Here is a 15,785-nt window from a genome sequence, read left to right as displayed (position 1 = left end):
GATATCTATGGGAGGGGATGGATGCTGAATCAGCATGGGAGCAATTGCACAGCTTAAGCATGAGTCTGAGAAACACTTGAGAGTCACATTCTAATCTGCAGTTACGGCTTTCTCCCTGCCCCAGCAGCCATACAGGCATGATGACACAATCCTTCCTAAAGCACACTTAAACCCCTTTTTGGATCAACATAGTCCAGAACCAGCTGGAAAAGGAGTCTCACACACACACAGAGCACACAAAGCAGGCATGGGTACTTTCCACCGTGATTTTTTTAATCTAAGGACAATTCCATGAAAAATAGAAAATGTTTTGTGAAGGTGGCTATTTATTTTGATTTGATTAAGAGTGCTTTAGTTGGGGCTTACAGCCTTATCCTCTGAGAATATGTCTGGAAAAGGGGATCAAGTCGCTTTAAACCAAAAGGGTTTTTTGGCTCTGAATGAGGGAGTTGAATGAAAATATTCTGTGTGAGGAACTGACTCCAAAAATGGAAATGTCTTTTGGTATCCTCGAGCTGCTTCAGTGGAAAGACATTCCGCATGACATAAACCTGTTCAACAGCAAAAAAGTCCCCCCCTCGGAGATGGGATTTATATCAAATCAAAATAAAATAATTTCCCATGAAACTCTGCTGCTCCAGTTGAATTTGTCCAGAATGTGTGATGAAATCTAGTGTATGAGGAGATGCAGAGAGTCAGATATGTATCTGGGGAGGTAGCTGATTTAGAACACTGTTGACACCTGCCAAGGGTTTTGGGACCCCATCTTAAACTTTCCAAAAAGGAAACCGTTCAGAGAAAAAGGGGGATGGAAGACAAACACAGTAGGATGTTTAAAACATGGATAGGGGAAGATGTGCCTGTGTGCATTTGTGGTGTGTGTGTGTGTGTGTGTGTGTTTCTGTACATGTCTGTGTGCAAGTAAAAAGTGAGGCACAATACCATTCCATTATTTCCAAAGCAGTGACATAGTTGAGAAGAGAGCCATGGGAATCATCTGGTGTGTGGTATCCTCTCTCTCCTTCCCATTCTACAGTACTGTACGTGCTGCAGCTGAAACGCCTGAGTCAGAGGCCTATCTCATCCTACACAGTCACAGTGGCTGGACCCTGGCTCTGCTCCATGGCTTCTCACTGCTCTGCGTGTGTGTGTGTCTGCATGTGTGTGTGGACACTGTGGTTCTTGGCTGTGCTCTCGCTCTCCTTCTCTGGTTTTGACTTTTTTTGACTCCGATTGGCTTTTTCTATCTTTAGCACCCAAGCTCCTGTCAAAAAAAAGAATGAGGCAGAGCCTGTGAAGTTTCCGAGACGGCCCGGCCAGGGTCCTAATCTACTGTGGTTTACACTGACACAAACGTCACCATGAGAGTCGTATGAATGAGGACATTTACATTAAACTGGACAGAGTTGATCAGTCATACTGACATTAATGAGACATTTATGAGACAGTTTAAGAGTGCCATGTTTAGGGGGACCAGAGATACGCTTAAAAAATATATACAGTACATGACCAGGAGTGTGTGGACATCTGCTCGTCAAACATCACATTCCAAAATCATGGGCATTAATATGGAGTTGGTCCCCCCTTTGCTGCTATAACAGCCTCCACTCTTCTGAGAAGACTTTCCACTCGATGTTAGAACACTGCTGAGGGGACTCGCTTCCATTCAGCGACAAGATCATTAGTGAGGTCAGCATTAATGTTGGGTGATTAGGGCCAGGTGTTGAGGTCAGGGCTCTGTGCAGGCCAGTCAAGTTATTCCACACCGATCTCGACAAACCATTTCTGTATGGACCTCGCTTTGTGCACAGAGGCATTGTCATGCTGAAACAGGAAAGGGCCTTCCCCAAACGATTGCAACAAAGTTGCCATTAAGATTTCCCTTCACTGGAACTAAGGGGCCTAGCCCAAACTATGAAAAACATCCCCTGACCATTATTCCTCCTCCACCAACCTTTACAGTTGGTACAATGCAATTGGGCAGTTAGCGTTCTGCTGGCATCTGCCAAACCCAGATTTGTCCGTCAGACTACCAGATGGTGAAACGTGATTCATCACTCCAGAGAGCGCGTTTCCACTGCTCCAGAGTCCAATGGCGGCGACCTTTACACCACTGACATTTAGTATTGTGCATGGTGTTCTTAGGCTTGTGAAATCATTCAGCTCAGCTCAGGCCATTCTACTGCCAATGTTTGTCTATGGGGATTGTATGGCGGTGTGCTTGATTTTATACACCTGCCAGCAATGGGTGTGGCTGAAATAGCTGAATCCCCTATCCTTGAAGTGGTGTCCACATACTTTTGTATATATAGTGCATCTTTTATTTTATAAAGTTTTATTTTGCTTTTTTCGAGGGGCGAGAAGGATCCACATTCAGCTTAACTGTGAGAATTTCTTCTTCAGGGTGAGAATAGCTCATTTCCAGGATGGTTGGTACTGTAGCTGGTGCTGTGCCAGACTGCTGCTTCTGGGCAGATTAGTGTTGCCTCTTCCTGCTCTGCTCTGCCCTCTACAGCCACTGAGGGGCCCATCTCTCACCCAGAGTACCGCCACATCTTCTAGGGCTGCTCTGAGTGACCTCTCGTCCTCATTCAGACTTTTACACCACATTCAAACAGGTGATCATCACCGGATCCTCCTTTTGCTGTTTAGACACATTTACAAGCAAAACAGAGAGAAAAAGCACCAGAAAGATGTAATTTCTTCTCCATACCTTCCTGTTCTCCTGTCCCTCCCTCCTCTCTCAGGATATGGTGGTCTTTAGGAGGTGTGGTATTTATAACCCGCAGAGAGAAGACTGTGGTGCGTTACCAATTACATGGAAATTCCAGGCTTGGTCACCCTTTCTGAGGATGCTCTTGCCGAGCTGTATTCTAATCCCCACACTCCCGCGGGAAAAGGAGGACTGTGACCAAACAGATTACAGACACTGCTTCCTCAGCAGAATGGATGCAGCATTGCTAACAGCCGGCTCGCCCATCCCTGGCCAATGCAGGAAAAAACCCTGTGTACCAGAGAATAGCTGCCCACTGAATCTGTGGACACCGTCACTGAGGAATGTAACATAGATTACATGGCTGTGGCTGTATTCTACAGCTGCAGAACATATAGAATGGGCAGAGTTGCTTGGCTAATATATAAGAAAATACTGTATAGTATGTTGCTGAACACAAACAAATTGGAAGGATGACATCATTTTTTTGGAGAGAGGAATTATGTCCATTCTACCACTCTGAAATTCTTTCACCTTTTCCCTCCCTCTCTACCCCCCCCGCTATTTGGCCTGAGGCCCCAGGTAGATCCTCTCAGAGCCACCTCAGCATCTCTCTCAGCATCTCTCTCAGCAGGGCGTCTGTGGTGCAGAAGCTCTGGAGCACCTCAGGGCTTCGTACTCAGTCCAACCCATTTCCCAAAATCTCCACTGCCCCTCCGGCTCTCTGGGATCGAGCTTTCCTTGAACCGAATTAGGTATAAGGGCCCAGCAAAGCATCCAGGCTCACAAACTGCTGTCCAAAGCAGGTTGATTGTGGAATGTTAGGTGTGGGAGAGGCACAGCAGGCGTTTCCTCTCTTCACTGACTGTCTTATAGAGCAGAGCAGCTGAGCTAACAACTGGAGGCCTTTAAAGAGCTTGGTATCAACTACTAGATAATGTTAAAGAACTTGTGCCGCTTGTGTTTGAAAGGGAGTTCAAAGGGCGGTCAACATATTTTGTACTTAAACATTGTAAGTGGTCAACCAGGATGCTGTACCTCATTGCATTAGTAAAGACCCAGCTAACAATTATATAGAGAGAAAACATTTTTGTAATGTTTCCCCTAATGTTTGAGTTAGTTAGGGTAACATTCTATCTATGTTAGCAAAAATCTTTTGCCGTTAAGAGTTACAAGAACATTCCCTGTTACATCTATGGGGGCGCTATTTCATTATTGGATAAAAAAACGTGCCCGTTTTAAGCGCAATATTTTGTCACAAAAAGATGCTCGACTATGCATATAATTGACAGCTTTGGAAAGAGAACACTCTGACGTTTCCAAAACTGCAGAGATATTGTCTGTGAGTGCCCCAGAACTGATGCTACAGGCTAAACCAAGATGAAACTTCAAACAGGAAATGAGCAGGTCTCCTTATATGGCTGTGAATGCGCAAGGAATGAGCCTGCCCGATCTATCGTTTCCCCAAGGTGTCTGCAGCATTGTGACGTATTTGTAGGCATATCATTGGAAGATTGACCACAAGAGACTACATTTGCCAGGTATCCGCCCGGTGTACTCCGTCGAAATTGGTGCGTCATCTTCAACTGCACGTCTTTTTCCAAGCGATTCACAGGAGAAAGTAGACATTCACGAACGATATATCAATGAAGAGATATGTGAAAAACACCTTGAGGATTGATTCTAAACAGCATTTGCCGTGTTTCAGTCGATATTATGAAGTTCATTTGGAAAACAGTTCGCCGTTTTGATGACTGAATTTTCGATTTTTTTTTTTGGTACCCAAACGTGATGTACAAAACGGAGCGATTTCTCCTACACAAAGAATCTTTCAGGAAAAACTGAACATTTGCTATCTAACTGAGAGTCTCCTCATTGAAAACATCTGAAGTTCTTCAAAGGTAAATGATTTTATTTGTATCCTTTTCTGTTTTTTGTGCAAATGTTGCCCGCTAAATGCTACGCTAAATGCTACGCTAGCTATCAATACTCTTACACAAATGCTTGTTTTGCTATGGTTCAAAAGCATATTTTGAAAATCTGAGATGACAGTGTTGTTAAGAAAAGGCTACGCTTGAGAGCTAGCACATTCATTTCATTTCATTTGCGATTTTCATAAATAGTTAACGTTACGTTATGCTAATGAGCTTGAGGCTATAACTGGATACAGGTTTTGTTCATAGCCAAACGTGAACAAAACGGAGCGATTTGTCCTACACAAATAATATTTTTTTTGAAAACTGAACATTTTCTATCTAACTGAGAGTCTCCTCATTGAAAACATCTGAAGTTCTTCAAAGGTAAATGATTTTATTTGAATGATTTTCTTGTTTTTGTGAAAATGTTGCTGGCTGAATTCTAGGCTTATAGCTATGCTAGCTATCAATACTCTTACACAAATGCTTGTTTAGCTATGGTTGAAAAGCATATTTTGAAAATCTGAGATGACAGTGTTGTTAACAAAAGTCTAAGCTTGAGAGCAAATATATTTATTTCATTTCATTTGCGATTTTCATGAATAGTTAACGTTGCGTTATGCTAATGAGCTTGAGGCTATAAATAGGATCCTGGATCCGGGATTGCTCGACGCAAGAAGATAATATCAAACAGCACATGCCCAGACAATAATATAATTATGCTCTAGATACGTTACATGGAAACATTGCAAGAACATTTCTGTGTATCAGTTATCAGGACTTGGCAGAGCCTCACCTGTTTAGCCAAAATAAAAAATAATACTAATAATTGTTGCCTGTTTTGCTTGTTATTTTGGCAATGATATATGTCACATATCAGTTTGTAAAGAATGTAAAAAAAATAGAATAATTTTGTTAATAAAGCTGCATGGTTTCTATTTTTATTTATTGATTAAGTCAGCTCCAAAATGCAGGTGTTTCAGTGCTTTCTGTGGTGGTGGTGGGGCAGCCAGCAGAAAATATAGAGCGTAAAGGTTGGTTCCCTAGTTGCGCCGTGTTGCACCGTGATTGGCTCAGTGTTCTGTCACTTATGGGGACACTACATCATCGCAAAATCTAAAATTCCATCAAGTCACATTATATGTACCATAGCTTTGATTGGACTTATCATGTCAACATCATACTTTCAAAATCTTAGCTAGCAAGCAAGCTTCTTAGGGAAGTTTGGATGACTGAGGTGCCCAAAGTAAACTGCCTGTTACTCAGGCCAGGAAGCTAGGCCATGCATATAATTGGTAGTAGTGGATAGAAAACACTCTAAGGTTTCTATAACTGTTACAATAATGTCTGTGAGTATAACAGAACTGATATAGCAGGTGAAAACCCGAGGAGAATCCATTCGGATTTATTTTTTTTGAGCTCACCACTCATTGTAATGGCTGTTTATGGGAAAATCAATGGAATACCTCCCAGATTGCAGTTCCTATGGCTTCCAGTAGACGTCAACAGTCTTTAGAAAGAGTTTCAGGCTTGTTTTGAAAAATGAGCAAGAATTTATAGTTTTTCTAGGTGGCTCCCATTTTGGCTGTAGTATTGTGGTGTGTGTAGATGAGGGTGCGCACTTTGTTATTTATCTCCGGTAATGAACATACTATTCAACGTCTTAAATTTTATCATTTATTTACATATTAGGGTACCGGAGGATTGATTAGAAACGTTGTTTGACTTGTTTGGACGAAGTTTATTGGTCATTTTTGTGATTCATTTGTATCCATTTTGAATGAGGGAAACCAATGGATTATTGAAGGACTTTATCCAACAAAACAACCATTTGTTATGTAGCTGCGACCCTTGGGATTGCAAACAGTGGAAGATCTTCAAAGGCAAGTGATTTATTTTATCGCTATTTCTGACTTCGTGACGCCTCTGCTTGTTTGGAAAATGTTCATAATGCTTTTGTATGCGGGGCGCTGTCCTCCAATAATCGCATGGTATGCTTTCGCCATAAAGCCTTTTTGAAATCTAACAAAGCAGCTGGATTAACAAGAAGTTTAGCTTTTAAACGATGTAAGACACTTGTATTTTCATGAATGTTTAACATTACGAATTCTGTATTTTGATATTTACGCTCTGCAATTTCACCGGATGTTGGCGTTCACCGGATGTTGGCGTTCACCGGATGTTGATTTGCAAGAAGCTAGACAAGCAGTCATCATCGCACTCACAGGTGTGAGTGTTGACGAGGACAAGGCTGGAGATCACTCTGTCATGCTGATTGAGTTCAAATAACAGAGTGGAAGCTTCAAAAGGAGGGTGGTGCTTGGAATCATTGTTCTTCCTCTGTCAATCATGGTTACCTGCAAGGAAACAGGTGCCGTCATCATTGCTTTGCACAAAAAAGGGCTTCACAGGCAAGGATATTGCTGCCAGTAAGATTGCACCTAAATCAACCATTTATCAGATCATAGGGAACTTCAAGGAGAGCGGTTAAATTGTTGTGAAGAATGCTTCTGGGCACCCAAGAAAGTTCAGCAAGCGCCAGGACCGTCTCCTAAAGTTGATTCAGCTGCAGGATTGGGGCACCACCAGTACAGAGCTTGCACAGGATGGCCTGGTGTAAAGAAGGGCAGCAAAGAAGCCAGGAAAAACATAAGGGAAAAACATCAGGGACAGACTGATATTCTGCAAAATGTACAGGGATTGGACTGCTGAGGACTCGGGTAAAGTAATTTTCTCTGATGAATCCCCTTTCCGATTGTTTGGGGCATCCGGAAAAAAGCTTGTCCGGAGAAGACAAGGTGAGCGCTACCATCAGTCCTGTGTCATGCCAACAGTAAAGCATCCTGAGACCATTCATGTGTGCGGTTGCTTCTCAGCCAAGGGAGTGGGCTCATTCACAATTTTGCCTAAGAACACAGCCATGAATAAAGAATGGTACCAACACATCCTCCGAGAGCAACTTCTCCCAACCATCCAGGAACAGTTTGGTGACCCACAATGCCTTTTTCAGCATGATGGAGCAACTTGCCATAAGACAAAGTGATAACTAAGTGGCTCGGGGAACAAAACATCGATATTTTGGGTCCATGGCCAGGAAACTCCCCAGACCTTAATCCCATTGAGAACTTGTGGTCAATCCTCAAGAGGCGGGTGGACAAACAAACAAAAAACAAATTCTGACAAACTCCAAGCATTGATTATGCAAGATTGCAGAGGTCTTGAAAAAGAATGGTCCACACTGCAAATAGTGACACTGAAGCAGCAAACTTTGTGAAAATTAATATTTGTGTCATTCTCAAAACTTTTGACCACGACTGCCACAACTGCCAGAGGGAATTTACAAAAGCACCGGAATGTCCATTGAGAACACACAACGACTATACCATTTAGCTAAGCTAAGAATGACGGAAAAATCAAGTCAATAAACATTGGGTAATTAGATAGTTGATATACTGGTAGCCTATAGTTGATATACTGGTAAGTTTGATGTACAGTATAACTACTAACATTAGGTAGCAAGCTAACATACCGGTACATACTGCTGTAATGATATGCTATGTGGTTCATAAGGACAGCGTAGCTAACAAAATTGTCATCCAACATAATGTGTAAAGTAACTTATTTGAATAGTCATTACTTTATTACATTGAGTAGCAAGCCACCCCTTGGTCGTTAGGGCATATCTGGTCTATGAGAGGGGGGGGGGTTCCCACCTAGATCGGCTATAAGACTTCTTCCCCAACTAGCAACAAATTGTTGTTCCCATCTCGTTCCTTTCCCTCTTCCACACGTCATCATTCTGCGCCTGAGTGGCTCGCTTGTGAGCTTGCTGGCATGATATGGTAGCATTTTTGGTTGTGCATCAAGAATTCTGCATACAGTAGCAAGTTTGTTTGAAGGTGTGGTTATTTACAGGCAAATTGTTATATGCTATGGAGGTACATTTGTGTCTTTTTGTCGAGTGAAAACAGTTTTTTTTTTCAATAATAAATAATTCTTCTGAAAGCAACCTTTTTCTGACATAAAGGAAGTCATAGCGGACACCTACGAAGAAGGACTGTGTGATGATGGCATCTCAGGTAAGCAGCACTGGGTGTTCTTCCCTCCAACTTTTACATAGCTAGTAGTTAGCTCCTATGATTCAGTGTCGGTTCATAACATTCTACTATATTACATCCATACATTACATACATATATACCGTAGAATGATAAATCATGCAAATATTATTCTCAACCTAACCAAAAGCATTTAGCTATGAATACCTGTTTTCACCATTTTCAGGTAGAATTAATCTAACTTTCTTTCATGGCAACTCATAAGCAGGCCATGTCCTATTTGTGTCATAGTCGATATATAATCATATTTCATGACAGTGAAACGGTTACCTTTTTTTTACAGAAGGATGAAAGAACACAATATGTCTCTCAGGGAATGCTATTCTGATATGTCAGATGAAGAGTTAGACCAGTAAGTCAGCTCCATTAAGGCAAGGATGCCCCATGCGGGCTTTAGAATGGTCAAAGGAAGTCTCAGAGCAATCGGCCATCATGTACAATGGCGAAGAGTTAGGGAGTCTATGCAGCTTGTAGATGGTGCAGGTATCATTGCATGTTTCCTATCACCAAATGAACAACCACAACACCAGTCTGGTGTTAAGCTTTCTGTGCTGTATTGACATATCCTGAAAATGACATCTGCTGCTTTGGATTGACATCTCAGTTATTGTTTTCATATCTATAAAAAATAATCTATTTTCTTTACTTTCAGAGAGCGAGCTGATCAAGGGGACGACAATGTAGATATTGTCAGATGTTCACTGTCCGAGGAACAGGCCATGGAGGCTGTATTGCTGGCAAAAATGTTCATAACCGGAGGTAATTAAACTGTTCTGTGTTCTTTTTCTCTCTTCTTCTCTGCCTTTCTTGTCGTACATGGAACCTGTCTCACATGCATTAACTAAAAATCCTTAAGGTGTCAGCTGCTAATTTTCAGATTTACACCAGATAAACACAGCCATTTTCACTGGACTATCTGTTGCTATCTGTTGCTGCCAAGTCATGATTTCCCTGGGGGTAGCCTTGCAATAACCAAGTGGTGAGACACATAGCCCTCTATATTTAAATGTTTCAGGTACACTCCGATAGGTGTCTGCGTCACATACAGTATCTTCTATTGACATTATCTTCCATTGCTTGTCCTCATGTGTCTGTTTTTCAGCATTAAGTACTCTGTAGCCACTTAGTGTGGACACCAGGTGAGACCACACACACACAATAACAGTCTCTCTCCTTCACTTCATCCCTCTCCCCCTTCTCCCTAAATCCTCTAGGTTATATCAGCTGTTTTGGTGAACCCCTCCCACATCTGAACTGGCTGACACAGAGGGCACATCATGATCATAGGTGAGAGGACACTTGGTCGGGTTAACAGGAAGTATTATTAAAGAGATGCTTTACATTGAAATACAGACAGAGATGTAGGAGTCCCAGAGTTAATGATCCAAGGTCAGTTTTGCATTACACCTCCTGATGATTATGATGACTGACCGTGATAGAATAAAAAAACAGGCTTAATCATGTTCTCTCTCTATCCATCTGTCTCTCGTCTGCAGGTATGTTTAGATGTGAAACAGGAAGCCAGTCCCGTCATTGCCACCTCACCCGCTCTTAAGATAAACCTCTGGCCAACTGGGGGCCCAAGGCTGGTTAGGAGACACCGCTGGAGACACTGTAATTGTGATGAACTGAGAGAATATTAGGGTAGCAATGTAATTCACTAATCATATGCTGTCTGCCTCTGTTCTTACCTCTTTTCCTTTCTGTCTTCTACACCACTCTTCCCACCTCGTCTTTCTTCCTCGTTTTATAATGCACAACATATGTGCATTGATGTACAGATTGAACTTTTATTTATAATATTACAATTTTCATAATTATAATGCATGTATTATGTATTTATAACACCTGGATAATGAACTTCTTTCAATAAAGCGTTTCACATTCTCTACTGGTTGAAATTAAGTATCTTATCCTGTCCTCAGATTAATGCAGATGAAGGGAGTTAGATATGCATAGGTTTTATTCTGTATATATGATTTGTTATCAGCCTTTACCTAAATAAAAAATGTTCTGTAACTATGCAATAGACTAATGTGTAATCATTGATGTCCCAGGAGCAGGAGTGGTAAACACTGTTGAAGTGTATAATTGTAATACATACATGCAGACACATCATCATTCAAAGAATGGACTTTGATATGACTGAAAAAGAATGTCTCAGAGATTCATACCTGAACCAAACCTTTATTTGCCAAGGAAGAGTACATGATCAGTGAATATATTCAATGTACAGGCTACAATGTGGGGATCTTACGCGTGGCAATAACTACAGTACATTAATATAGGACTTGCATCGTGGCACAATACAGTTATTATATTCTACTCTATCCATAGGCTTCATTAAAATGCCATTCAGACTTGAAGTTGATATAACAACTATGATAGCTGAGGTTCATAGATTGGTATGAATATTAGTTCAGAACCTAACGTTTTAGGCTCCATACACAGATCGGCTACACCTGTAGCTAGCTACACATCCATAGATATACGGTTATTTTTGATCCTCCACTACACAATAAGTAAATAGTAGGCTAGCTATGTTACTTAAGCTGCATTGCAAGGCAAGCGTACACAATTGTACATTTCTCAGGAGGCCATGCGCTTGGAAACACTACAGCCAAAATGGGAGCCACTTAGAAAAACAACAACTTCTCCCTCATTTTTCCAAAAACCATCCTGAAACTCTTTCAAAAGACTGTTGACATCTAGTGGAAGCCCCAGGAACTGCAGTCAGGGACGATTTCACCCTATTATAAAAGTGCTAGGCATTGAAATCAGTGCTATGCTGATTTTTTGTTGTTAATGGTTTGTCTTCTGGGTTTCGCCTGCCATTTCAGTTCTGTTATACTCACAGACATTATTGTAACAGTTTTAGAAACGTTAGAGTGTTTTCTATCCAAACTACCAATCATATGCATATCCTAGCTTCTGGACCTGAGTAGCAGGCAGTTTACTTTGGGCACGCTTTTCATCAAAACGTCAAAATACCGCCCCCCACCAGAATAGAAAGAGTGGGAGGCCCTGGTGCACAACTGAGCAAGAGGACAAGTACATTAGAGTGTCTAGTTTGAGAAACAGATGCCTCACAAGTCCTCAACTGGCAGCTTCAATAAAAAGTATCCGCAAGACACTAGTCTCAACGTCAATAGTGAACTCTGCTAGCCTTCTAGGCAGAGTTGCAAAGAAAAAGACTGGACAAAAAAAAAATATATTAATTTCTTTGGGGTACTCCCCCTCTTCTCAATTTCCGCCTAAAGACATACCCTAATCGAACTGCCTGTAGCTCCGGTCCAGAAGCCGGAGCTACAGACAAACATACAGATAGGATGCTGGGGATGATTTTAATGAAGAACATAAGATGGCAACAATAATTTTAGACAGATAACTTCCAGCTCATCCAGGTGTCCCACGCAAATGTAACCAAATGTACCCAAGTGGCCGAATTGGTACAGTGATACATTCTGAAGGGAAGAATTATATACAAAATATATAAATGCTATTCTAACACACACTCCAAAAAAATACCTTATTTTTTAAAATATTTTTTATTTAAAAAAGTTTATATTTTTTAAAATAACAAGGGTAACTATTTACTCTCGCTTTCTCTATCAATTTCCTCTATAATTTGGGTTAAATCTGTATACCTAGACTTTGTTTTAGCTTTTCCTGATTTATTCACCATAATTTAAATATATAAACGTGCTGAAAATGCTATTGACTATGTACTGCTATGCGTAACACTTGTGGCTCCGTCAAGTAGGATTTGTAATGGCAAATGAACCTCTTTTATGCCAGAGTTTACCCCAAAGGCTGGTCTTCGAACGTATAACCATTACATATTGCCGTTTACCTCAGCTCATTGGCTATCTTCCAAGCTAGATTACAAGATGATCAGTGGTCATTGGGCCAAAATACAGTCAATCAACGATAGCCCGGTCCTACCATTGGTGCGCAATGAGGTCATTGATTGGTGTCTTCAAATTAGTTTGTTTCGGTAAATATGTCCCGGGAAAAGAACCATCAAGTATGGTTGTGTTAGTAACAACCAGAGGATTGCAATGAAACCAACCATGACTGGATAAACGTTTGTTTAGTGTGATTAATTACCACGAACGCTTCTTCCAAAGTTGAATGAAATGGAAATCACTTCCTGTTCACTCATGACTGCACGGCCAGGCACGACTCCAACACCATCATTAAGTTTGCCAATGACACAACAGTGGTAGGCCTGATCACCGACAACGACGAGACAGCCTATAGGGAGGAGGTCAGTTACCTAGCCGTGTGATGCCAGGACAACAACCTCTCCCTCAATGTGATCAAGACAAAGGAGCTGATTGTGGACTACAGAAAAAAGAAGAACGCCCACATTCTCATCGACGGGGCTGTAGTAGAGCAGGTTGAGAGCTTCAAGTTCCGTGGTGTCCACATCACCAACAAACTAACATGGTCCAAACACACCATGGGTCCTCAGATCCTCAAAAGGTTCTACAGCTGCACCATCGAGAGCATCTTGACTGGTATGGCAACTGCTCTGCCTCCGACCGCAAGGCATTACAGAGCGTAGTGCAAACGGCCCAGTACATCACTGGGGCCAAGCTTCCTGCCATCCGGGACCTCTAATTTTTTAAAATAATTAACTAGGCAAGTCAGTTAAGAACACATTCTTATTTACAATGACAGCCTACACGGCAAAACCCAGACAGCACTGGACCAATTGTGCACCGCCCTATGTGACTCCAAATCACAGATGGATGTGATGCAGCCTGGAATCAAACCAGGTACTGCAGTGATGCCTCTTGCACTGAGATGCAGTGTCTTAGACCACTGCACCACTCAGGACCTCTATACCAGGCTGTGTCAGAGGAGGGCCCTAAAAATGGTCCAGACTCCAGCCACCCTAGTCATAGACTGTTCTCTCTGCTACCGCATGGCAAGTGGCACCGGGGTGCCAAGTCTAGGTCCAAGATTCTTCTAAACAGCTTCTACACCCCCAAGCCATAAGACTCCTGGACATCTAATCAAATGGCTACCCAGACTATTTGCATTGCCCCCCCCCCCTACACCGCTGCTACTCTTGTTGTTATCATCTATGCATAGTCACTTTAATACCTACATTTATATATTACCTCAACTAACTGGTAATCACGCACATTGACTCTCTACCGGTACCCACCTATATATAGTCTCGCTATTGTTATTTTACTGCTGCTCTTTAATTACTTGTTACTTTTATTTCTCATTCTTATCCATATTTCTTAAACTGCATTGTTGGTTAAGGGGCTCGTAAGTAAGCATTTCACTGTAAGGTCTACACCTGTAGTATTCAGCATTTCACTGTAAGGTCTACACCTGTAGTATTCAGCATTTCACTGTAAGGTCTACACTTGTTGTATTCAGCATTTCACTGTAAGGTCTACACCTGTAGTATTTGGCGCATGTGGCTAATACAATTTGATTTGATGTGTTAAAAGTACACTCAAGAAAAACTATTTTATGGATCATACTAATTCAGGAGTATAATTAAAACAGGTTAACATGCCCACCAACATTAGACAATTATACAGAAAGCCCTTGCTGAAATAAGTCAATCAAATCAATGTTGAGAACAGTCAGATGAACTCATACCTGTATCTGACACGGACATAGTGTCGCAGCAGGAAGATGAACACAGTGAACCAATACAATATGAATACAGTGAACCAAGTGTTTGTGAGTTCAAATCCCAGTAGAGATCATTTTGAATAATAATAATTGTATAAATGAACATTCACAATGCAATCATCTGTGTCAAAAATGTAAGTTGAAAATACTATGTTAAAAGCACTGTGTGTGAGCATATTTAACCTTGCCAACAGACAAAAGAACTATGAATGAATCAGTGGTTCACTAACAAGGTGTGATGTGTAATAAACTGTTTCATTTTGGGAGAATGTTTCTTTGGGACCATCAGGTGACAGCTGATAGCTGATATACAAAAATGTTCCTGCAATGTTCCCATGAAACATGTCTTGGACATTGAATTCTGAGAACATGGTAACCATGTTCTGGTTAAGTTCTATTTGACATTAAGGGAATGGTCTCTTAGAAACATTCCTTGCACATCACAATAACATTAGTTAATGACCTAATGAGACTTAAGAGAACGTTGCCTAAAGTTGTGGAAACGTTTGTTATTAGCTGGTGAGGCAGCAGAGTTCCTTGTGCTGAGCTGTAGGTTGTAATATCATTTTCCCTTGTTAAAAGAGGAATGCTGTAGCCTTTAAGTTACACAATGAAACATGAGACCGTTTTCATGTTCTTAGCCAGAGTACAAGCTCACTGTGTCAGAGTGTGTGAGAAGCGAGTGAGGTAAGCTGAGAGAGAGAGAGAGAGAGAGAGAGAGAGAGAGAGAGAGAGAGAGAGAGAGAGAGAGAGAGAGAGAGAGGGAGAGAGAGAGACTATGGCTGAAGGACACACATACACACTGATGTGTGTTCAGTTGTTCACAGCCTGGGGCTTGGATCTCCTAGCAGTGCCAAGACAGGCCAAGAATAACAGAGTGCAGGGATCAGGAACTTGGAGTGCGTTTCCATGTTGGTTTAATGGGCTAGTAATTTTGTGGCGCGGGGGGAGACGGGGAGCAGATGGAGCCATCATTAAAAACAATGAGCAGCAGCTGCCTGGCCTGTTCACCTCGGCCCAGGCCCCAGCCAAGATAGACCAGTCTGAGCAGACCAGCCTGAACTAAACCTTTCAAAACCAGAGCTCAGAGTCCACCCAGCACCCCCGCCGTAAGAGCACTCCAACCGCCTGGGGGCTCCATGGAGCCACTCCAACTTTGTGTGTTTGTGTGTTGAGTGTATGTGTGAGAGAGGGAGAAGAGAGAAAGACAGTGAGAAAGGGTATGTATATGTGCATGTGTGCGTGCGTGTATGTACGTGTATGGAGGCGGAGGATTTGGCTTGTTCTCCCTGAATATCCCTCCTGTCAGCTGTGCAGCGTTTCATGCTCATCTCACTCCAGACTTTTTATATTACTGTTCTGCTCTGCCTCAG

The 15,785-nt window shown here is 41.8% G+C and overlaps 1 protein-coding gene across 2 annotated transcripts in view; it reads right to left on the bottom strand.

The window, feature by feature from the left end:
• The window catches only part of LOC135508341 (AT-rich interactive domain-containing protein 1B-like), a 322,882-nt gene that overhangs the window by 53,942 nt on the left and 253,155 nt on the right, over positions 1–15,785 (bottom strand). The window lies entirely within an intron of this gene.

This window comes from Oncorhynchus masou, chromosome 21, assembly GCF_036934945.1.
Source record: "Oncorhynchus masou masou isolate Uvic2021 chromosome 21, UVic_Omas_1.1, whole genome shotgun sequence".
Classification (NCBI taxonomy): domain Eukaryota; kingdom Metazoa; phylum Chordata; class Actinopteri; order Salmoniformes; family Salmonidae; genus Oncorhynchus; species Oncorhynchus masou.
The sequence above is the reverse complement of the archived record's forward strand: the minus strand, read 5'-3'. Positions and strand labels throughout refer to the sequence as shown.